Source organism: Triticum urartu, chromosome 1 (genome assembly GCF_003073215.2).
Source record: "Triticum urartu cultivar G1812 chromosome 1, Tu2.1, whole genome shotgun sequence".
Taxonomy (NCBI): domain Eukaryota; kingdom Viridiplantae; phylum Streptophyta; class Magnoliopsida; order Poales; family Poaceae; genus Triticum; species Triticum urartu.
Genome location: NC_053022.1, coordinates 147,164,367 through 147,190,585, shown reverse-complemented (window position 1 = coordinate 147,190,585; position 26,219 = coordinate 147,164,367). Strand labels below are relative to the sequence as shown.

General features: G+C 47.0%; 1 pseudogene; it reads left to right on the top strand.

The window, feature by feature from the left end:
* The first annotated feature begins 16,547 nt into the window (after positions 1-16,547).
* LOC125533305 lies at positions 16,548-16,686 on the top strand (annotated as a pseudogene).
* The last annotated feature ends 9,533 nt before the right edge of the window (positions 16,687-26,219 follow it).

The window sequence follows — 26,219 nt, the reverse complement described above, 5'->3', positions numbered from 1 at the left end:
TGAACGCCCCCCATGTGCTGCCAGGATGAGTGCCTTGGAAATGACATTGAGAAGATATTCAGAAAAGAAAATTGACACTGTCATAGTACCTGTAGTTGGAAGCAACTTCAATTTACATGTGTCCGATCAGTGTCCGATCAGTGTGTAGGTGCGAATTTAGGGAGTGACGGATCAGTGTCCGCAGGCGTCCCAGACGTGTCCACATAAGTAGGGGACCCGATTTGGCAAGTCTCATTGTTTTTTTTCAAATACCAAAAAAGTTTGAAAAAAATATTGTGTTGTTCGACACATTCACATGCTACATACAAATATATAGGAACAAGGACTAAACATTTTGGCCTGCGAAAACAAAACGAAAAAAAGGCCGTGAATTTAGAAGTTTCAAGTCAGCTTGTGTGAACAATCAAACCGAAAAAAATAAATTGAAAAGGTTTCAAAAAGAAATTGATATTTCCCCCGATAATCATTGACAACAGTTTGGTATTTATAGTGACCGATCAATGTGTGTAGGTGCGAATTTAAGGAGTGCTCGATCATTGTCCGCGGGCGTCCTGGGCGTGTCCGCGTAAATATAGGGGACTGGATTTGCCAAGTCTCCTTTTTTTTTTCAAATATCGAAAAGTTTGAAAAAAATATTGTGCTCTTCGACACATCCAAATGCTACATACAAATATATGGGAACAAGGACTAAACATTTTGACCTGTGAAAATTAAATGAAAAAAAAGGCCGCGAACTTAGGAGTTTCAAGTCGGCTTGTGTGAACAATCAAACCGAAAAAATATACTGAAAAAGTTTCAAAAAGAAATTGATTTTCCCTTGATAATCATTGACAACAGTTTGGTATTTGAAGTGACCGATCAGTGTGTGTAGGCACGAATTTAGAGAGTGCCCGATCAGTGTTCGTGGGCATCCCGGGCGTGTCCGCGTAAGTATAGGGGTGGATTTGCCAAGTCTCATTGTTTTTCTTTTCAAATGCCAAAAAAGTTTGAAAAAAATATTGTGCTCTTCGACACATCCAAATGCTACATACAAATATATAGGAACAAGGACTAAACATTTTGGCCTATGAAAATAAAACGAAAAAAAGGCCGCAAACTTAGAAGTTTCAAGTCAGCTTGTGTGAACAATCAAACCGAAAAAATAAATTGAAAAGGTTTCAAAAAGAAATTGATTTTTCCCCTGATAATCATTGACAACAGTTTGAAGTGTTGGGGAACGTAGCAGAAATTCAAATTTTCTACGCATCACCAAGATCAATCTATGGAGAAGTGTACCAACGAGGGAAGGAGAGTGCATCTACATACCCTTGTAGATCGCTACGCGGAAGCGTTTAAGTGAACGGGGTTGATGGAGTCGTACTCGTCGTGATCCAAATCACCGATGATTCTAGTGCCGAACGGACGGCACATCCGTGTTCAACACACGTACAGCCCGGTGACGTCTCCTACGCCTTGATCCAGCAAGGGGAGAAGGAGAGGTTGGGGAAGACTCCATCCAGCAGCAGCACGACGGCGTGGTGGTGGTGGTGGAGGAGCGTGGTACTCCAGCAGGGCTTCGCCAAGCACCGCAAGAGACGAGGAGGGAGAGGGGTAGGGCTGCGCCAAGAAGGAGAGGAACTCATCTGTTGGCAGCCCCAAGTCCTCAAGTATATATAGGGGAGAGGGAGGGGTGCGCCCCACCTAGGGTTCCACCCTAGGGGCGGCGGCCAGCCCCAATCCCATCTAGGGTGGCGGACAAGTGGAGGGGGAGAGGGAGGCGCACCAGGCATGGGCCTTAAGGCCCATCTGCCCTTAGGGTTTGCCCCCTCTTCCCCTTAGGCGCATGGGCCTTGGTGGGGAGGCGCCCCATCCCACTTAGGGGCTGGCCCCTTCCCACTATTGGCCCATGTAGGCCTCCGGGGCTGCTGGCCCCACCTGGTGGACCCCCGGACCCCTCCGGTGGTCCCGGTACACTACCGGTGATGCCCGGAACACTTCCGGTGGCCAAAACCATACTTCCTATATATTAATCTTTACCTCCGGACCATTCCGGAACTCCTCGTGACGTCCGGGATCTCATCCGGGACTCCGAACAACATTCGGTAACCACGTATATCTATTCCTTATAACCCTAGCATCATCGAACCTTAAGTGTGTAGACCCTACGAGTTCGAGAGTCATGCAGACATGGCCGAGATAACTCTCCGGCCAATAACCAACAGCGGGATCTGGATACCCATGTTGGCTCCCACATGTTCCACGATGATCTCATCGGATGAACCACGATGTCAAGGACTTGATCAATCCCGTATACAATTCCTTTTGTCTAGCGGTACGATACTTGCCCGAGATTCGATCGTCGGTATCCCGATACCTTGTTTAATCTCGTTACCGGCAAGTCTCTTTACTCGTTCCGTAACACATCATCCCGTGATCAACTCCTTGGTCACATTATGCACATTATGATGATGTCCTACCGAGTGGGCCCAGAGATACCTCTCCGTTTACACGGAGTGACAAATCCTAGTCTCAATTCGTGCCAACCCAACAGACACTTTCGGAGATACCTGTAGTGTACCTTTATAGCCACCCAGTTACGTTGTGACGTTTGGCACACCCAAAGTATTCCTACGGTATCCGGGAGTTGCACAATCTCATGGTCTAAGGAAATGATACTTGACATTAGAAAAGCTTTAGCATACGAACTACACGATCTTTGTGCTAGGCTTAGGATTGGGTCTTGTCCATCACATCATTCTCCTAATGATGTGATCCCGTTACCAACGACATCCAATGTCCATGGTCAGGAAACCGTAACCATCTATTGATCAACGAGCTAGTCAACTAGAGGCTTACTAGGGACATGGTGTTGTCTATGTATCCACACATGTATCTGAGTTTCCTATCAATACAATTATAGCATGGATAATAAACGATTATCATGAACAAGGAAATATAATAATAATCAATTTATTATTGCCTCTAGGGCATATTTCCAATAGTCTCCCACTTGCACTAGAGTCAATAATCTAGTTCACATTGCCATGTGATCACAGGTCACATCGCCATGTGACTAACATCCAAAGAGTTTACTAGAGTCAACAATCTAGTTCACATCACTATGTGATTAACACTCAATGAGTTCTGGGTTTGATCATGTTATGCTTGTGAGAGAGGTTGTAGTCAACGGGTCTGCAACATTCAGATCCCTATGTATTTCGCAAAACTTTATGTCATATCGTAGATGCTGCTCCCACGTTCCACTTGGAGCTATTCCAAATGGTTGCTCCACTATACGTATCCGGTTTTCTATTCAGAGTCATTCGGATAGGTGTTAAGGCTTGCATCGACGTAACCCTTTACACCGAACTCTTTATCACCTCCATAATCGAGAAACATGTCCTTATTTTCTCCAAGGACAATTTTGACCGTTGTCTGGTGATCCACTCCTTGATCACCTTTGTACCCTCTTGCCAGACATGTGGCAAGGCACACATAAGGTGCGGTACACAGCATAGCATACTATGGAGCCTATGTCTAAGCATAGGGGACGACCTTCGTCCTTTCTCTCTATTCTGCCGTGGTCGAGCTTTAAGTCTTAACTTCATACCTTACAACTCAGGCAAGAACTCCTTCTTTGACTGATCCATCTTGAACACCTTCAAGATCATGTCAAGGTATGTGCTCATTTGAAAGTACCATTAAGCGTTTTGATCTATCCTTATAGATCTTGATGCTCAATGTTCAAGTAGCTTAATCCAGGCTTTCCATTGAAAAACACTTTCCAAATAACCCTATATGCTTTCCAGAAATTCTACGTTATTTCTGATCAACAATATGTCAACAACATATATTCATCAGAAATTCTATAGTGCTCCCACTCACTTCTTTGGAAATACAAGTTTCTCATAAACTTTGTATACACCCAAAATCTTTGATCATCTCATCAAAGCATACATTCCAACTCCGAGATGCTTACTCCAGTCCTTAGAAGGATTGCTGGAGCTTTGCATACTTGTTAGCATCTTTCAGGATTGACAAAACCTTCCGGTTGTATCACATACAACCTTTCCTCAAGAAAATCGTCGAGGAAACAATGCTTTGACATCCTATCTGCAAGATTTCATAAATAATGCAGTAATCGCTAATATAATTCCAACAGACTCTTAGCATCGCTACGAGTGAGAAAGTCTCATCGTAGTAAACTCCTTGAACTTGTCGGAAAACATCTTAACGACAAGTCGAGCTTTCTTAATGGTGATACTTACCATCATTGTCCGTCTTCCTTTTAAAATCCATATGTACCTAACAGCCTTATGACCATCAAGTAGTTCTTCCAAAGTCTACACTTTGTTTTCATATATGGATCCTCTCTCGGATTATATGGCCTCGAGCCATTTTGGAATCCAGGCCCACCATCGTTTCTCCATAGCTCGTAGGTTCATTGTTGTCTAGCAACATGACTTCCAAGACAGGATTACATACCACTCTGAAGTAGTACGCATCTTTGTCATCCCACGAGGTTTGGTAGTGACTTGATCTGAAGTTTCATGATCACTATCATAAGCTTCCACTTCAATTGGTGTAGGTGCCACAGGAACAACTCCCTGTGCCCCACCACACACTAGTTGAAGAGACGATTCAATAACCTCATCAAGTCTCCACCATCTTCCCACTCAATTCTTTTGAGAGAAACCGTTTTCTCGAGAAAGGACCCGATTTCAAAAACAATCCCTATTGCTTTCGGATCTGAGACAGGAGGTATACCCAACTGTTTTGGGTGTCCTATGAAGATGCATTTATCCGCTTTGGGTTCGAGCTTATCAGCCTGAAACTTTTTCACATAAGCGTTGCAGCCCCAAACTTTTAAGAAATGACATCTTAGGTTTCTCTAAACCATAGTTCATACGGTGTCATCTCATCGGAATTACGTGGTGCCCTATTTAAAGTGAATGTGGTTGTCTCTAATGCCTAACCCATAAACTATCGTGGTAATTCGATAAGAGACATCATGGTATGCATCATATCCAACAGGGTGTAGTTATGATGTTCGGACACACCATCACACTATGGTGTTCCAGGCTGTATTAGTTGTGAAACAATTTCCACAACGTCTTAATTTTGTGCCAAACTCGTAATTCAAATATTCATCTCTACAATCATATCATAGACATTTTATCCTCTTGTCACGACGATGTTCAGCTTCACTCTGAAATTACATGAACCTTTCAATAATTCATACTTATGTTTTATCAAGTAAATATACTCAGTATCTACTCAAATCATCTGTGAAGTAAGAACATAACGATATCCACTACATGCCTCAGCACTCATTGGACTGCACACATCAAAATGTATTACTTCCAACAAGTTGCTTTCTAGTTCCATTTTACTGAAAACGAGGCTTTCAGTCATCTTGCCCATGTGGTATGATTTGAATGTCTCAAGTGATTCAAAATCAAGTGAGTCCAAACGGTCCATTTGCATGGAGTTTCTTCATGCATATACACCAATAGACATGGTTCGCATGTCTCAAACTTTTCAAAACGAGTGAGCCCAAAGATCCATCAACATGGAGCTTCTTCATGCGTTTTATACCGATATGACTTACGTGGCAGTGCCACAAGTAGGTGGTACTATCATTACTATCTTATATCTTTTGGCATGAACATGTGTATCACTACGATCGAGATTCAATAAACCATTCATTTTAGGTGCAAGACCATTGAAGGTATTATTCAAATAAACAGAGTAACCATTATTCTCCTTAAATGAATAACCGTATTGCGATAGACATAATCCAATCATGTCTATGCTCAACGCAAACACCAATCTCGATGGTAGAGGGAGCGTGCGATGCTTGATCACATCAAGCTTGGAAAAACTTCCAACACATATTGCCAGCTCACCTTTAGCTAGTCTCCGTTTACTCCGCAGCCTTTTATTTCGAGTTTACTAACATTTAGCAACCGAACCGGTATCTAATACCATGGTGCTACTAGGAGTACTAGTAAAGTACACATTAACACAATGTATATCCAATATACTTCTATCGACCTTGCCAGCCTTCTCATCTACCAAGTATCTAGGGTAATTCTGCTCCAGTGTCTGTTCCCCTTATTACAGAAGCACCTAGTCTCGGGTTTGGGTTCAACCTTGGGTTTCTTCACTAGAGCAGCAGCTGATTTGCCGTTTCATGAAGTATCCCTTTTTGCCCTTGCCCTTCTTGAAACTAGTGGTTTCACCAACCATCAACAATTGATGCTCCTTCTTGATTTCTACTTTTGTGGTGTCAAACATCGCGAATATCTCAAGGATCATCATATATGTCCCTGATATATTATAGTTCATCACGAAGCTCTAGCAGCTTGGTGGTAATGACTTCGGAGAAACATCACTATCTCATCTGGAAGATCAACTCCCACTCGATTCAAATGATTGTTGTACTCAGACAATCTGAGCACAAGCTCAACAATTGAGCTTTTCTCCCTTAGTTTGCAGGCTAAGAAAATCGTCGGAGGTCTTATACCTCTTGACGTGGGCACGAGCCTGAAATCCCAATTTCAGCCCTCGAAACATCTCATATGTTTCGCGACGTTTCAAAAACGTCTTTGTGCCTCAATTCTAAACCATTTAGCATTATGCACTGAACTATCATGTAGTTATCAAAACATGTATGTCAGATGTTCGCAACATCCACAGACGACGTTCGAGGTTCAGCACACTGAGCGGTGCATTAAGGACATAAGCCTTCTATTGTCTGCATAATTGCTACTATCAACTTTCAACTAATTTTTCTCTAGGAACATATCTAAACAGTAGAACTGAAGCGCGAGCTATGACATAATTTGCGAAGACCTTTTGACTATGTTCAGGATAATTAAGTTCATCTTATGAACTCCCACTCAGATAGACATCCCTCTAGTCATCTAAGTGATACATGATCCGAATCAACTAGGCCGTGTCCGATCATCACATGAGACGGACTAGTCATCATCGGTGAACATCTCATGTTGATTGCATCTTATATACGACTCATGTTCGACCTTTCGGTCCTCCGTGTTCCGAGGCCATGTCTGTACATGCTAGGCTCGTCAAGTTAACCTAAGTGTTTCGCATGTGTTCCGAGGCCATGTCTGTACATGCTAGGCACGTCAACACCCGTTGTATTCGAACGTAAGAATCTATCACACCCGATCATCATGTGGTGCTTCGAAACGACGAACTTTCGCAACGGTGCACAGTTAGGGAGAACACTTCTCTTGAAATTTTAGTGAGGGATCATCTTATTTAAGCTACCATCGTTCTAAGCAAATAAGATGTATAAACATGATAAACATCACATGCAATCAAATAGTGACATGATATGGCCAATATCATATTGCTCCTTTTGATCTCCATCTTCGGGGCTCCATGATCATCATCGTCACCGGCATGACACCATGATCTCCATCATTGTGTCTCCATGAAGTTGTCTCGCCAATTTATTACTTCTACTACTATAGCTACTGGTTCGCAATAAAGTAAAGTAATTACATGGCGTTGTTCAATGACATGCAGGTCATACAATAAATAAAGACAACTCCTATGGCTCCTGCCGGTTGTCATACTCATCGACATGCAAGTCGTGATTCCTATTACAAGAACATGATCAATCTCATACATCACATATCATTCATCACATTTTTCTTGGCCATATCATATCACATAGCATACCCTGCAAAAACAAGTTAGACGTCCTCTAATTGTTGTCTGCATGTTTTACGTGGCTGCTATGGGTTTCTAGCAAGAACGTTTCTTACCTACGCAAAAACCACAACGTGATATGCCAATTGCTATTTACCCTTCATAAGGACCCTTTTCATCGAATCCAATCTGACTAAAGTGGGAGAGACAGACACCCGCTAGCCACCTTATGCAACTAGTGCATGTCAGTCGGTGGAATTAGTCTCACGTAAGAGTACGTGTAAGGTCGGTCCGGGCCGCTTCATCCCACAATGCCGCCGAATCAAGATTGGACTAGTAACGGTAAGCATATTGAACAAAATCAACGCCCACAACTACTTTGTGTTCTACTCGTGCATAGAAACTATGCATAGACCTAGCTCATGATGCCACTATTGGGGAACGTAGCAGAAATTCAAAATTTTCTACGCATCACCAAGATCAATCTATGGAGAAGTCTACCAACGAGGGAAGGAGAGTGCATCTACATACCCTTGTAGATCGCTACGCGGAAGCGTTCAAGTGAACGGGGTTGATGGAGTCGTACTCGTTGTAAGTGCATCTAGTGCCACCCCTAGTTGGTTTTGGAGTATTGACGACAAACCTAGTTGAGGGACTAATGTGTTTGTGAGAATTGCAGGATAACACAGGTAGAAGTCCCTCATTGATTCGGTTTTACTACCAGAGATGACCCCTAAAAATGTACGAAGACATTGAAGACAATGGTGGCATATGAAGATATTCACATTGAAGACTATGACAAGAGAATACACCACGTGAAGCCTATGGAACTCAAAGACTTAGATCCTTCGTAGTTTTATTTCATTTGTGTTGAGTCATAGGAACCACCGTACTGTTAAGTGGGGTCCAAGAGAACCAGTCAGAATGACTGAAGTGATGCCTAATTCAAATCCTATGTCTTCGAGCGAAGACTATGAGAGCAAATCTTGTCCAGAGTCGGACAAGTCAGCTTTACTTGTAGCCCAAGTAAAGTTGCCGTGTGAGTTCGAATCTGACCGTTGGAACACGTGTCAGTTCCTTAGTGACCCAGGGTCATTTCGGACAAATCAGGTCGGGTTGCCCAGTGGCTATAAATAGTCCACCCCCTACCACCATAAAGTGTTGGCTGCTCAGATTTCAGTGCACGGCTTTTGTCGTTTGAGAGCAACCCACCTCGAAGCCTTTGAGAGAAAATTCCTAGCGAGGAGAAAAGCCCTAACCACCCAGAGCCAGAGCAAATTGGGCATCACTTAAGTCTTCTTGTCTGAGTGATCTGAAGACTTATTACACTTGAGGACTGTGCATCCTCCAGACGGTTAGGCGTCGCGTTCTGAGCATCCAAGAGAAATTGTGGATTGCCAGTGAACGAAGTCTGTGAAGGTTTGGGAGTCTACCTTGAAGACTTACCAGAGTGATTGGGCGAGGTCTGTGTGACCTTAGCTCAAGGAGAAAACGGTGAGGACTGGGTGTCCTGAGCTGCGTGTTCAGGACTGGGTGTCCGGGACTGTGTGTCCTTTGGTTTAAATACCTAGCCGCTCCAACCAGACGTACAGTTGTCACAGCAACTGGAACTGGTCCAACAAATCATTGTCTTCAACGTGTCACTGGTTTCATCTTCACTTCCTCTTACTTACTGTTACTCATTGTGAAGCCATTGCATGCTTGCTCTATCTTTTGTCTTCACAACGTAACTGTATGATTTGTTTGGCTTCATAACTTCTTCCTACCTGATCCTTATTACACTGAAGCCTTTTGTCACTATGCTTTCACTCTATTGAATACTTGACCATGGCTTGCCTTGTGTAATCTAACTTCCGCTGCATAGTGATAGGCCTATCTATTCTGTTTGTCTTCATAACTTCCACGTTTTGAAGACTTTCATAAAAATCGCCTATTCACCCCCCCTCTAGTCGATATAACGCACTTTCAATTGGTATCAGAGCAAGGTGCTCCCTTGTTCTGTGTGATTCGGTTTAACCACCTGGAGTTTTAGCTATGTCAACTGCGGGGATAATCAAAGTCTCCGCTGCGTGCCCCGTCTTCGATGGAACTGAATATCCCTACTGGAAGAATAAGATGCGCATGCATCTTGAAGCCATTGACGTCGACTTATGGTATGTCGTTGAAAACGGCGTTCCCAAGGCTGGAGAAGGTGTCACTGCCGCTGATGTCAAGAAGTTCACTCAACTGGACTCTACTGCCAAGAATATCATCTGTGGTCATCTGACCAAGGGACAGTACGGCCGTGTGAGTGCCTTGAAGACATCCAAGCTTGTCTGGGACTGGCTCTCCAAGGTCAATGAAGGCATCTCAACCCAGAGAGATCAGAGAATTAGTGTTCTTCACAACCTCTTCAACCGCTTCAAGCGAAATGACAATGAGAATGTTCAGCACACCTTTGACCGGCTCACTGACATCACAATGAGCTTCAAGCCCTCGGCGCCACTGAGATAATCAAACATGAAATCGTCAAGACGTTGCTGAGATCACTTGATAGTTTGTTTGACATCCTAGCCCTAATGATTCAAGAACGGCCTGATTTCAAGACACTCGATCCGTCTGACATACTTGAGAGGCTCAACACACATGAGTTTCAGCTTTCTGAGAAAAGAGATATCTACGGTCCAAACTATGGGCGAACTTGTGCCTTGAAGGCAAATGCTATTTCCTCATCTGAAGAAGAATCTGACAGCAGTTCTGATGATCCTGAAGACATTGGAAGGGAACTTGCAATGCTAGTGAAGAAGTTCCAGAAATTCACCAAGAAGAAAGGCTTCAGAAAGTCTTCACGATCAAGCTCAAGGAATGATGAAGCATCTGCTCATGACTACAAGAAGAAAACATGCCATAAGTGCAAGAAAACTGGACACTTCATCTCTGAATGTCCATAGTGGGACAATGAGAACAGAAAGAAGAAGAAGAGCAAGGAATATGATTCTGACGACAAGAAGAAGAAGAAATACTCAAAGTCTTCTTCCAAGTCTTCCTCAAAGTCTTCATCACACAAGAAGAGCTCATCTGGCAAGGCACGTGCGTTTGTTGGCAAGGAAATGGATTCTGAGGAGGAGTCTGCTTCTGAGGAGGCAGAGGTGGAGTCTGAGGAGGAATCTGATTCTGGCATTGCGAGTTTGGCTACAGCATACGTCGCCAAGTCCATCTTCAACACTGAAGACAATGACTTCATCACCAACACCGATGCCAATGACAAGGACGACTCCACTCCTACCTACTGCTTCATGGCCCGCGGTGCCAAGGTAAACAAACGCACTACTCACTATCAAACATCCAGTGACGATGACTCTGATTGTGATTCAAAACCCAGCTACAAAACACTTGCTAAAATTGCAACTGAACAACAAAAGGCCATGGAACATATTCAAAAACTGTTAGACAGAAGCGATGATCTGTTGGGTGCTGAAATGACTCGATCTGAATCCTTAATTGAAGACATAAAAAATCTTCACGTTAAGTATCAGGAACTTGAAGATCGTCTTGAGACTCTCTCAACTACTCATGAAAAGCTTTCCTATGATTATCTTCAAAGGAAGCAAGAACTTGAGAAGTTGAGAGCGGATCATGAAGATCTTCAAAAGGAAAATGAGTCACATCGAGCCGAACAGATCAGTTTCGCTCAGGAAGAATTTGAACCACCATGCCTTAAATGCATTGAGCGTGATAATGCTACTTCTGTTGCTGAATGTTCCACTGCTACTGCTGTTGCAATATCTTCAACTATTGAAATGGTAACTAACCCCTCTGCTGAGGATACCACTGCTATTGCTGATGAGAATGCTAGGTTGAAGACATTGCTTGAAACAGGGATGTACAAAAGTCTTAAAGGGCATCAGACATTATGTGATGTCCTTAAGAAACAGATTCTGAACTGAAACCCTAGGAAAGAGGGTGTTGGGTTCACAAGGAAAATAAATGCAGATGGCTCTTATTGGAAACCTGAGCAGTACCCCAAAACCACATGGGTTGCTGCAAAGGAATCCTCAGCAGATCCATCCAATCTATCTGGCTTCACTTGTGCTAACCCCATTATCATTGATGAATCCCTTGATGCAAACTATAAACTGTTTAAGAATCAGAATGGTGAAGTATTTGCCAGGTACATTGGTACTAACTGCAGGAATGGATCGCCTATGAAGAAGATCTAGGTTCCGAAAACGTGTCTGGAAAATCTTCCTGTGAATGTCTTCATGACACCTCACATGAAGAAGACAAACCTCAGTCCAAAGGCTTCATACAGACAGAGGACTCACCTGAGTCGCACTAACGCAAATGTTTTGCAGGGAAACCATACTCAGGCATATGAATATGAGAGCGGTTCATCAAACCGTCATGTTCATATGACCAAGAACTATTCTGCCTATTCTTATGAGTACTATTGTCCTCCTGCTAGACTGTTTGCTAGGGCTCCAAAGCCAAAATTCTCAGATGCTGCACTTAGACTTATTGCTTCTAAGCCACCCTTGAAGATGTGGGTGGTTAAGAAAGCTTAACTCTCTTTTGCAGGGAAAGGTCTCCAGCAGAAAACCAAAATCTTCTGACGCTATTGCTGGGGACCTTAAAAATCTTGTAGGGCGCAAGATAAAATGCCCGAATGGCATCATTATGTACTTCGTTCCTGAATCGCATGCTACTTTCCCTATTAGTCCTAATCTGGATCTAAGTTTTCATAACCCACTGGTTCGTCAAATGTTTTTGCTTCACAATTCTCTTCGTGAAGCCTATCCCCCTAACTGCACTGTAGGGTACGACACCAGCGTCTTCAAAGTCTTCAGAATGGATTATTGACAGTGGGTGTACAAATCACATGACTGGCAAAAGAAGCCTTCTTATGGACTCAACCTTACGTCCATCCGACAAGAGCCACATCACATTTGCTGACACTGGTAAAAGTAAGGTATTGGGTCTAGGTAGAGTTGCAATCTCAAAGGATCAACACATGGATAAAGTCATGCTTGTTGAATCCCTTGGCTTCAACTTAATGTCTGTCTCAATGCTTTGCGATTTGAACATGGTCGTAATATTTGGAAAATATCGTTGCCTGGTACTAATGGAATCTGACAAGTCTCTAGTGTTTGAAGGGTATCGGAAAGATGATTTGTATGTGGTAGATTTCTCAGCAGGGCCACACACTTGCAGTATGTCTTCTTGCAAAAGCTTCAGAATGCTGGCTTTGGCATCGGAGGCTTGGGCATGCTGGCATGAGGAACCTCCACACCCTTGCGAAGAAGAAGCATGTCATAGGCATCGAGGGCGTCAAGTTCAAGAAAGATCACTTATGCGGTGCCTGTGAAGCAGGGAAGATGACAAGGGCAAAACATCCTTCGAAGACAATCATGAACCACTACTCGACCCTTCGAACTGCTCCACATGGATTTTTGGTCCCACTCACTACTCAACTTTTTCACTACTGCTTGCCTCTATGGCTTTGTCATTGTTGATGATTACTCTAGATATACTTGGGTGCACATAATCCTTTAAGACTGAAGTGCAGGATGTCTTCAGACGCTTCGCCAAATCGAGCCATGAACAATTATGGCGCCAAGATAAAGCACATCAGAAGTGACAATGGCACTGAATTCAAGAACACTGGCCTTGATACATATCTTGATACATTGGGCATCACTCATGAATTCTCAGCTCCGTACACGCCACAGCAGAATGGCATCGTCGAACGCAAGAACAGAACACTCATTGAGATGGCCAGAACAATGCTAGATGAATACAAGACTCCAAGAAAATTCTGGACTGAAGCCATTGACACTGCATGCCATACAATCAATCGTGGTTTATCTTCACAAGCTTCTGAACAAGACATCTTATGAACTCCTAACTGGCAAGAAGCCAAATGTCAGTTACTTCAGAGTATTTGGCGCAAGATGCTGGATCAAGGACCCACACCACACCTCAAAGTTTGCACCAAAAGCACATGAGGGCTTCATGCTTGGATATGGAAAGGATTCGCACTCCTACAGAGTCTTCAATCTCTTTCACTACAAAGTGGTTGAAACAGTGGAAGTGCGGTTCGATGAAACCAATGGTTCACAAAGAGAGCAACTGCCAAATGTGCTAGATGAAGTTCCAGCTAGTGAATCAATCAAGCTTATGGGAACTGGAGAAATTGTACCTTCTGAAGCTCATCCTGAAGAAGAACTTATCATCTCAGCACCTGATCCACATGAAGACAATGCTTAGCCTGAAGATATTCCTCCCAATGACAACACAGATCAGCAAGAGCAAAGTCTTCGCCCTATACATCCTCGTGTTGCCAATGAAGTGCAGATTGACAGAATAATTGATACCATCAATGCACCTGGTCCACTCACTCGTTCAAGGGCAACTCAACTAGCAAATTTCTATGGGCACTTCGCATTCGTCTCAATTTCAGAACCCAAGAAAGTCGAAGAAGCCTTTATGGAACCTGAATGGATTCAAGCAATGCAAGAAGAGGTTCAACAGTTTGAACTGAACAATGTATGGGAATTTGTTAAGCATCCTGATACACGGAAGCATAACATAATAGGCACCAAATGGATATACCACAACAAGCAAGATGAGCATGGTCAAATCATCAGAAACAAAGCTCGCCTCATTGCTCAATGATATACTCAAGTGGAAGGCATTGACTTCGATGAAACATTTGCTCCTGTGGCTAGACTTGAAGCCATACGTATACTGCTGGCCTATGCAAATCATCACAATATAATTCTGTATCAAATGGATGTGAAGAGTGCCTTTCTCAATGGCAAGATTGAAGAAGAAGTGTATGTTGCACAACCACCAGGGTTTGAAGATCCAAAACATCCTGACATGGTATACAAGCTCAATAAGGCACCGTATGGCCTCAAACAAGCCCCTCGGGCCTGGTATGACACACTCAAATACTTCCTGAAGAGCAGAGGCTTCATACCTGGTTCCCTAGATCCCACTCTCTTCACGAAGACATATGATGGTGAACTGTTTGTATGCCAAATATATGTGGATGACATTATCTTCGGCTGCACCAATCAGAAGTACAGTGAAGAGTTTGGCTATATGATGCAAGAGCAATATTAGATGTCCATGATGGGGGAGCTGAAGTTCTTCCTCGGTCTTCAAATACGGCAACAACGCAACGACATCTTCATATCTTAAGAGAAATATCTTAAAGAGTGCCTGAAGAAGTTCGGTATGCAAGACTGCAAAGGCTTCACAACACCAATGCCAGCCAAACATCATCTGGGTCCCGACGACAATGGTAAAGAGTTTGATCAAAAGGTATACCGCTCCATGATTGGTTCTTTGCTTTATTTATGTGCATCTAGGCCAGATATCATGCTTAGTGTTTGCATGTGTGCTCGATTTCAAGCGGCACCAAAGGAGTCGCATCTCTTAGCTGTGAAGCGAATTCTTCGATATTTGGCTCACACCCCAACTCTAGGATTATGGTATCCAAAGGGCTCAGAGTTTGATCTGGTTGGATTCTCGGATGCTGATTATGCTGGTGACAAAGTTGATCGCAAGTCTACATCAGGCACATGCCACTTTCTGGGACGATCACTTGTATGTTGGTCTTCAAAGAAGCAGAACTGTGTATCCCTCTCCACTGCTGAATCTGAATACATTGCTGCTGGATCTTGCTGCGCTCAGCTTCTGTGGATGAAGCAAACTCTCAAGGACTATGGCATTCGTCTGAAGCAAGTGCCACTTTACTGCGACAACGAAAGCACCATCAAGATCGCCAACAACCCAGTTCAGCACTTGAAGACAAAGCACATTGAAATTCGTCATCACTTTCTCAGAGATCATGTTGCAAAGGAAGATATTAATATCATACACGTCAACACTGAAGAGCAATTGGCAGATATCTTCACCAAGCCCTTGGATGAGAAGAGATTTTGCAAGTTACGGTGTGAGCTAAATATCTTGGAATCCTCAAATGTCTTGTGATCAGGCACACATCCTAACACTTATGCATATTGATGACTTAGATGTGCAACACACGAAGTAACGTATATCTTCAATCAATGAAGACATACATTCTAAGTGTGAATACATTAATGTGGAATTTGACTTCGGAGCGCCAGGACAATTGTGCACCTTGTCTGGGTCTAATACTTCCTATATGGTGGGTAACGCCACCACCAAACGTTGATCTCTATCCTTTGTTTAGGTTGATCTCTATCCTTTGTATAGATTATGACTTGGAGATCAATCCTACAACAACCTAACTACCTAAACCCTGTAATCTCTTGTGCCTATATATAACACGCAACGCGTCCCTGCTAAGGCATACGCTTAACCCATCTTTTCATGGTATTCAGAGCCTCTCCTCTAAGCACATCTCCTGCGACGCCAAAAACCCTCGCGCCGCCATGTCTTCCTCAAGCTCCACCACAACCGCTCCATCTGTGCTGATCCCCATCGCTGAGAAACTCCATCGCTCCAACTTCAACATCTGGCGTGCGCAGGCTCTGGCCACAACCCGTGGCGCTCAGCTGGTCTCCTACCTCGATCCAGAGAGGGAGGAACTGGCGCCCAAGCTGTCGGACAAAGATAGCAAGGTCACCGATGTGCCGAACCCGGCATATGAGATCGACAGGGCTCGCGACTCTCAGGTTCTGAGTTTTCTTTTCAATTCCATCTCACCCCCTGTGATGGTTCAGATCGCAACATGCACCACGGTGTCAGCAGCATGGACTGCAATCACGGAGATCTTTATCTCCCAGACACAGGCGGCCATCGTCAATACAAGGATGTCCCTCTCCACCACCAAGAAGGGAAGCTCCACCATCGTTGAGTACCTTGGCCGCATGAAGGCCCTCAGTGATGAGATGGCTGCCAATGGCAAGCCGCTCACGGACGATGATATGGTGTCGTATATCCTTGATGGCTTGGATTTCGACTACATGTCATTCGTCTCCTCCATCTGCACCAGGACCGTCCCCATCAAGCCCAACGAGCTCTATGCGCAACTCATCAGCTTCGAGATCCGCCTCGCCATGTTCGAGGGTGGCAACTCGTCGTCCCACTCATCCGCGAACGCTGCCTCCCGTGGCGGTCGCGGTGGCTTCCCTCGCGGCGAAGGCCGCGGCAGGAACGGAGGCGGCCGTGGCCACGGTGGTGGCCGTGGCAATGGAGGCAACGGCGGCCGCGGGAACGGCCACGGTGGGCGTGGCCAAGGAGGCGGTGGACGAGATGAGCTCCCTGAAGTGTTCTGCCAGATCTGCAAGAAGCCGAACCACACGGCTATAGAGTGCTACAGGCGCTTCGACATCGCATTCACCAAGGAGAAGAGTGCGAGCGCCGTGTCCAACTCCTCCTACGGCGTCGACACCAATTGGTACGTTGACACAGGCGCCACAGATCACATCACCGGAGAGCTCGACAAGCTCACCATGAGGGAGAGATACAACGGCCATGATCAAGTGAACATGCCCAATGGAGCAGGTATGAAAATTACTCATATTGGTCAAGCATATGTTCGTACTCCCACTCATAATCTTCATCTAAAAGATGTCCTTTACTCACCTAAAGCCACAAAAAATCTTGTTTCTGCTCATCGTCTATCTCAAGACAATAATGTGTTTCTTGAAACGCACCCTCGTTTCTTCTTCATTAAGGACAAGGCAACGAGGAGCACCCTCCTCCACGGCAGGTGTAGAGCCGGCCTCTACCTCCTATCATCAGCTTCTTTAGGCCCGGGCAGGCATGCTTTTGGTGCCACCAAGATCTCTCCGTCAAGGTGGCATGATCGACTAGGTCATTCGTCTTTGAAAATCGTTCAGCATGTTCTTAGCAAGAACAAAATTCCTTTTTCAGTTCATGAGTTGAATAAAGAGGGGGGTTTGATGCATGCCAACAAGGCAAAAGTCACCAACTTCCCTATCCGCATTCTAGTAGTTTTTCGAATGCTCCTTTAGAGCTTATTTATTTTGATGTATGGGGACCTGCCCGTGATTCTATCAATAAAAAGAATTATTATGTGAGCTTTATTGATGATTTCAGTAAATTTACGTGGATATTTCTTCTTAAGCATAGGTCAGAGGTCTTTAAAGTGTTTCATGAATTTCAAGCACTTGTAGAAAGACTCTTTGATCGCAAAATCATCACCATGCTAACCGACTGGGGTGGTGAGTATGAGAGGTTAAATTCCTTTTTTCGCCAAGTCGGCATCACACACCATGTTTCCTGCCCGCATGCTCATCAGCAAAACGGCTCCGCTGAAAGGAAGCATCGTCACATTGTCGAGGTTGGCCTCTCATTACTAGCTCACGCGTCTATGCCCCTCAAATTTTGGGATGAGGCATTCCTCGCTGCCACGTACTTGATCAATCGCACACCAAGTAAGGTGATCAATCTTGAAACTCCACTAGAAAAATTGTTTCATGAAACACCAAACTATCATTCTCTTCGTACTTTTGGGTGCGCATGTTGGCCTAACCTTCGTCCTTTCAATGCTCGCAAGCTTGAATTCCGCTCCAAGCAATGCGTTTTCCTTGGCTACAGTAACCTTCAGAAAGGTTTCAAGTGTCTAGACATAACTGCTGGACGTGTTTATATTTCTCGGGACGTTGTGTTTGATGAAACGGTGTTTCCCTTTGCCAAGTTAAACCCTAATGTCGGTACACCTATCAGATCCGAAGTCCTTCTCCTCTCTGAAAATTCCTCCTCCCTACCTCTTGATCATGGGGACGAACATATAGCTAATGATCACTTGGGTAATTCTCATGAAAATTCTGCTATAAATTTTGGAGGAAATTCGGTTGTGCACTATGATTTTATGCAGCAGCAAAGGACAAGCGTAGAGCACGAGGAGGATTCAGGTGCTGCACCTGGAGCTGACAGCGGCGATCCCGGTGCGGATCCGCCCTCGCCTGCCGCGCCAGGCAGTGGCAGCGCACCCGCCTCGGGGTCAGGCGGGCCACCAGCGGCCGACCACGCGTCCCCCCGCGGCCCCGCGGGTGAGACCACGACAAGCCAAGGCGGGCCCAGCAGCGCAGGTGGGCCAACCGCACTCACGCGCCAGGAGAGGCGCCTCTCCGCGTCGTCTGGTGGGCCTCGCCAAGTGGCCCAACGAGCAACTGGCTCCGGCTCCAAGGAAATCAGCCTCGGATCAGGTGCTGCTAGATCGTCTGCTGCGCCAGATCTCGCTGGTTCGCCTGCCGCGCTGGATCCCGCCGGATCTTCTGTGCAGCGGCCCTCTGCGGCAGATTCTGTGCCGCTGAGAACCAGATCACATCATGGAGTTTTGAAGCCCAAGGTTCGGACGGATGGCACGGTCAGGTACAGTAATGCTCGTTTTGGTGGCCTAGCTGTCACAGGTGAGCCAGGAAACTTGGTTGAGGCTTTTGAGGATAAAAACTGGAAAAATGCTATGGATGAAGAATATAATGCTCTTACTAGAAACAAAACTTGGCACTTGGTTCCTCCAGCAAAAGGCAGAAACATAATTGATTGTAAATGGGTTTACAGAGTCAAAAGAAAGTCCAGTGGAGAAATAGACAGATACAAGGCTAGATTAGTAGCAAAGGGTTTTAAACAACGGTGCGGTATTGACTATGAGGACACGTTTAGTCCTGTTGTTAAAGCAGCTACTATCAGACTTGTTCGTTCGGTTGTAGTATCAAATGGTTGGAGTCTTCATCAATTGGATGTGCAGAATGCGTTTCTTCATGGCGTTCTAGAGGAGGAAGTCTACATGAAACAACCACCTGGGTATGAGGTAAAAGACAAATATCATTATGTGTGCAAACTTGACAAGGCATTATATGGTCTGAAACAAGCACCTAGAGCATGGTATTCTAGGTTAAGTGATAAACTTGAAAGGCTTGGTTTTCGACCTTCAAAGGCTGATACATCACTTTTCTTCTATAAGAAGGGAAAAATAATCATCTTTATGTTGGTATATGTTGATGATATTATTGTGGCCAGCTCATCACAAAATTCGGTCAGTGCATTGTTGGAAGATCTCAAGAGATACTTTGCACTTAAAGACCTTGGCGATTTGCACTACTTCTTGGGAATAGAAGTAAAAAAGGTAACTGATGGGATAGTCTTAAGTCAGGAAAAATATGTGTCTGATATATTAAAAAGGTCAGGTATGATGAGTTGTAAAGTTTCAGACATGCCACTCTCAACCACTGAGAAACTTTACAAGGAAGAAGGGGAGCCCTTGGGAGCCGAAGCAGCCACAAACTATAGAAGTGTGGTAGGTGTCTTACAGTACTTGACACTTACAAGGCCTGACATATGTTTTCCTGTCAACAAGGTGTGTCAGTTCTTGCATGCCCCTACTCTTCAGCATTGGACTGCAGTGAAGAGAATTTTGAGATATCTCAGAGGTACTATGAGTACTGGATTAAAATTCACAAGGTCAAGCTCAAATGTGGTAAGTGCCTTTTCAGATGCAGATTGGGCAGGTTGTCCTGATGATAGAAGGTCAACTGGTGGTTTTGCTGTTTTCTTTGGACCAAACCTCATATCTTGGAGCGCACGAAAACAAGCCACTGTGTCTAGATCCAACACTGAGGCTGAATACAAAGCTCTAGCAAATGCCACGGCTGAGTTGATACGGGTTCAAAGTCTGCTTGGTGAACTAGGTATAAATCATTCTTCTGTTGCACGATTATGGTGTTACAATATTGGTGCTACTTATCTGTCAGCAAATCCAGTGTTCCATGCAGGAACAAAGCACATTGAAGTAGACTATCATTTTGTTCGTGAAAGAGTAGCCAAGAAGCTATTGGACATTCGTTTTATTCCTACTAATGATCAGGTTGTAGATGGCTTTACTAAAGCATTGTCATGGCGCAAGTTGGAAGAATTCAAGAACAATCTCAACTTGATAAAGTTGTGATTGAGGGGGCATGTTAAAGTATGTATTATAGATGTATACGGTGTACATATAAACCGTATACATGTGTGGGCGTGTGCGTGTTGTAGCCAGGTAGTTAGGATATGTTTAGGTTGATCTCTATCCTTTGTATAGATTATGACTTGGAGATCAATCCTACAACAACCTAACTATCTAAACCCTGTAATCTCTTGTGCCTATATATAACATGCAACACGTCCCTGCTAAGGCATACGCTTAACCCATCTTTTCACGCCGAACTGAACTTCTGGGAGCTGCTAAGATACAAGGGCAACTAATCAATTTAGAGAGCAGGGACATGGAAAATACATAGATATATATGCATGTATTTGCAGTTTCTTCTTGTTTAGTATTTGCATCTTGATATGTGGCGTCGAGTCTAGTTCCCTCGCTGAATTCGCCAACTGGAATAGGAGCGAATATGTGGCGTCAAGTTTAGTAGTTGAACATGTTTGTGTGCTTTGTTGCCAAATTCAGAGTTTGGATACAGCACTAGCACTTATGTTTGGAACAAGATATATATGTGATTCACAAGTTAATGATGGCCTCGGAACCAAGAGAGAGATTTTTCTTTTCTTCAGGTTGCATCTTAGAGAACCCACCTAAGAATGTTTACTGTACAGAATGGTTTGGTGCATCGATAATTATTAATCATGCACTAGGCACATATATATAGGTACAAGGGGTGCGACCGGTGTCTTGTCTCCCAAGATACAGGTACATACAGGGGGAGAGAGACACTACATGTGCGGCATACAAAACCCAGAACTACGTACATGCACGCATGTTCAACACCCCCGGCAGTCGAAGCGTCGCCGGTGACGCAGAGACTGGACCGAAAGCCCTGAAACGTCGAGGTGGGTAGTCCCTTTGTCATGATATCGGTGAACTGCTGATCGGTGGGCACATGGAGAACTCAAACACGACCAAGTGTGACGTGCTCCCTGACGAAGTGAATGTCGAGCTCAATATGCTTCTCCGTCGGTGATGGACAGGGTTGGCAGTGAGATACACCGCGGGGACATTGTCACAGTAAACAAGCGTCGCCTTGGTAACCTCGCATAGTAACTCCTGAAGTAGCTGTCATAGCCAAGAGCACTCCGCGATGGCGTTGGCCACAACCCTGTACTCGGCCTCGGCGCTCGATCGTGAGACCGTGGGTTGTCGTTTAGACGACCACGAAATCAGAGAGGGCCCGAGGTAGACACAGTAGCCGGAAGTGGAGCGGCGAGTGTCGGGACACCCAGCCTAGTCGGCGTCGGAGTAGGTGACAAGACTGGTGTCAGGTGATGCCGTCAGGGTGAGACCCATAGCTGTGGTGCCACGTATATACCGAAGAATACATTTCACCAGAGCCCAATGAGTATCACGAGGAGCATGCATATGAAGGCACACCTGCTGAACAGCGTACTGAATGTCCGGACGCGTTAGTGTGAGGTACTGAAGCGCACCAATGATGGAGCGGTAGAAGGGAGCGTTGGACGCCAGAGAACTCTCGACGGCGGACACCTTAGCCTTCGTATCGACAGGCGTAGGAGCAGGTTTGCAGTTAAGCATGCTCGCTCTCTCCAGAAGCTCGTAGGCGTACTTCTACTGGTGCAGGAAGAAGCCAGTGGCCCGGCACAACCTCGATGCCGAGGAAGTAGTGGAGAGCCCCCAAGTCCTTGAGGGCGAACTCGGTGCCGAGGCGAGCTATGATCTGCTGAAGGAGCGCTGGCGAGGAGGCAGTCATGATGATGTCGTCGACATACAGGAGGAGGTACGCGGTGGCGGGGCCCTGGTGATAAACAAACAGGGAGGCATCGGACTGTGTGGACCGGAACCCCTGCTGCTGAAGGAAGGCCGCGATCCGCTGGTACCAGGCCCGAGGCGCCTGCTTCAACCCGTAGAGAGAATGGGAGAGCAAGCACACGTGGTCCGGATGGTCAGTGTCGACGAAACCAGTAGGCCCCTGACAGAACACCTGCTCGTCGAGACGACCATGCAAGAAAGCATTAGACACATCGAGCTGGTGGACTGGCCAGGCGCGAGAAACAGCGACCTGGAGAACAGCGTGAATCATGCCCGGTTTGACAACCGGGGCGAAGGTGTCGGTGAAGTCCATGCCGGCACGCTGGCGAAAGCCGCGCACGACCCAACACGCCATGTAGCGCTCAAGGGAACCGTCGGGGCGAGTCTTGTGGCGGAAGACCCACTTGCCAGTGATGACGTTGGCATGAGGAGGCCGCGGGACAAACTGCCACGTACGGTTGCGCTGTAGGGCGTCGAACTCCTCACGCATCGCAGCAAGCTAGTTCGGGTCCCAAAGGGCTGCGCGTACGGAGGTGGGGAGCGGGGACGGGACCGTGGTGGACGCGGCACACGCGTACTTGTCGGAGGTGTAGCGCGTGCTAGGACGAAACGTTCCAGTCCGAGCCCGAGTGACCACACCAGCCGATGGAGCCGAGAGGGGGACCGGCGAGGATGAGCTCGAGCCGGTCTCCGGATCGGCCGAAGGGGCCGGGGCGACGGGGGCGGCCGACGGGGCCGCATCGCCAGGGGCAACCGAGAGGGCGGCTGAGGGGGCGCCAGGGGCCGCAGCTACGGGTGGTAATTTTATCCATGGATTTGGATACCCATGGATACCCGACCCGGTTGGGCAAGGGTATGGAGCACATTTCTGCCCATGGGTCCATGGATATGGATACCCACGAACAGCTGAGTTGGGCATGGTTATAGTTTGTGCTCCATGGATATCCAATGGATACCCGTATGACATGTGGGGCCATACGCCAGTGACAGTAGAAAGAGCGAGTCAATGGGAAATGGCAGGAAATATGCAACTTGTGCCATGAGTTATATGCTGCAGAATCAACATCTGGCATGTCACACTTAAGAACTCATCATATTACTTGTTACCTACTTATGCATGTAGGTTATGTTGTCATTTGTGAGTGAATGATGATGAGTTAATTTGATCTTTGGGAAGGCTTCATGCTGACTTTTCTATGCCCATGGAGCTCCATGGGTATGTGGGTATCCAGCGGGTTTGGGCATGGGCACAAGTTATGCCCATGGATAATTTGGTGGATGGGCAGAGGGTAGGAAGATGGGTCATGGGCTGGATTTGGACCAGCTCCACCCGCCCCAAACCCGACCCATTGCCATCCCTAGCCGCAGCGGCGGGGGTGGCCGAGGGGGGCGCGGCGACGGGGGCCGCCGGCGTCGGGAGCGCGGGCAGGGCCAGGCCCGGTGCACGGCGGGGCGGTTCGCCAGAGGTGGGGGCAGGGGTGAACCGCGCCGCGGGGGACGCCGAGGGTGACGGTACCTGCTAAAACGGGAACACCATGTCATCAAAGTACACGTGCCGCGAGGTGAAAACGCGGTGGGACACTTGATCATAGCACCGGTAACCTTTGGTGTTGGTGGGAGGATAACCAAGGAAGATGCAAGGAAGCGACCGTGGAGCGAGTTTGTGAGGTGCAGTGGACGCGGTGCTAGGATAACAGAGACACCCGAAAATGCGAGGACCATCATAGGATGGAACCGCACCGAAGAGGAGTTGGTGAGGGGTGTAGTTCCAGCGTGGACGACACGGTCGAATGTTTATGAGGAGGCTGGCGGTCGCGAGCGCGTCCAGCCAGAACCGAGGAGGCACGTAGGAGTGGAAGAGCAACGTGCGGACACAGTCATTAAGAGTGCGAATGACGCGCTCGGCGCGACCATTCTTCTGGGACGTGTAGGGGCAAGTGAGGCGAAAGATAGTGTCGTGCGACGCAAGAAGATTGCGGATGGCGACATTGTCAAACTCCTTTCCGTTGTCAGTTTGCAAGGCAAGGATCGGACGACCGAACTGTGTGGTGACATATGAATAAAAAGCTGTGAGTGTGGCAAGAGCGTCGGACTTACAACGGAGAGGAAAAGTCCACACATAATGAGAGAAATCATCCAATATCACCAAATAGTATAAGTAACCCGTGTTGCTCGCAACCGGGGACGTCCAAACATCACTATGCAATAACTGAAACGGAAAAGTGGAAACGTTTGTAGACTCGCTAAAGGGAAGACGAATGTTCTTGCCAAGACGGCAAGCCTCACAAGAGTGGTCTTCAACCTTATTACATGAGAAAGAAAAGATCTGAAGAATCTGACTCATAACGGTGAAGTTGGGATGCCCGAGGCGGGCGTGCCAAAGATCGACACTAGCAACGAAGGCGGCGAGACGACGGGTGGTGGTGGCACCGGAGGGATGCACCGGGTAAAGCTCGTCCGGGCTGTCACATCGGTGGAGTACCATCCGTGTACGGGTGTCCTTCACAAAAAAACAGATATCGTCAAATTCAACATTGATAGGATTCTCACGAGCAAGGCGACGAACAGAAACAAGATTGGTAACTAAGTTAGGAGACACAAGAACGTTAGACATGTTAACGGGAGTATTAGTAGAAGGAAAAGACATATGACCGACATGTGTAATGGGAATGGAGGAACCGTTACCAAGGGTAATGCGAGTGGGAGTATGAACGGGAGTGGCGGATGTGAGGTTACCGGGATGAGCAGTCATGTGAGCGGTGGCGCCCGAGTCCATGTACCAATCACCGCCGCCACTGTAGGAGCTCGGTGACGGGGCGGAGTGCAGAGCGGCAAGAAGGGCCGGGTCCCATGGTGGCGGCACCTGGGGAGGGAGAAACCCTCCATAGGTGTCGTAGGCGGGCGCGGGCGCTGGCGCGGCGCCGTAGCCACTTTAGGGGGCGGCGGTCTGCGCGGTGAAGAGCGCCTGGTGGCTCGCCGGCCGAGGCCCAAGGATGCCCGGAGCCAGAGCCCAAGGAACTGGGATCGAGTACGCATGGATGATGCCCGTCCACGGGTTTGTGCCATAAGTCCAGGGTGGGGTGGCCTGCTGCTGCTGACGAGGGGCCCCCCTTGCGCCTGTTTGCTACCGCCCCCGCGACGGTTCCCTCGGCGCCCGCCACCCAGCTGCGGCTGCTGGGGGGCAGCAGGTGGGGCGGGGGCACGGGCGGGAGGGGGTAAAACCCCGGAGGCGCGGGGGCGCCGGCTGGTGACAGGGCGCAGGCGCGGGCGGGGCGGCCGGTGGAGGGGCACCACGCGAGGTGCCGGCGGCGAGGGCTTGGTGATGCCCGCGCTTCTTGACCCCCCCTTCATCCAGCGCTCCTCCAACCACAAGTATGCCACGAACTTGGGGAAGGAAGGCTCCGGCATGAGGGAGAGGTTGGAGGTGGCGTTACCAAAGTCCTCGTTGAGGCCGGCGGTGAGCGTGCTGAGGAGGAGGTCGTCATCAACCTTGGCGCCAATGTCACAGAGCTCATCCGCCAACGTCTTCAGGCGGTGGCAGTGGTCATCGATAGACTGATCATCCTGATGACAGTCAAAAAATTCCTGCTGCAAAAAAATGCGGCGCTGAAGCTTGTTGTCGGTGAAGAGGCCGTTGAGCTTGACCCACACGGCGCGGGCATCATCACCATCGCTCACGACCGTGTGAAACAGGTCCTTCGAGATGGCGGTGAAGAACCACCGGATGAGCGTGGCGTCGATCGCGGTCCACTCGGAGTCGCCCACCATGGCGCGGGAATCAACGGAGCCGTCAACGTGATCCACAAGGTTGTTCTCGCGGAAGAGCAGCGAGAAGTACGTCTTCCACGCGAAGTAC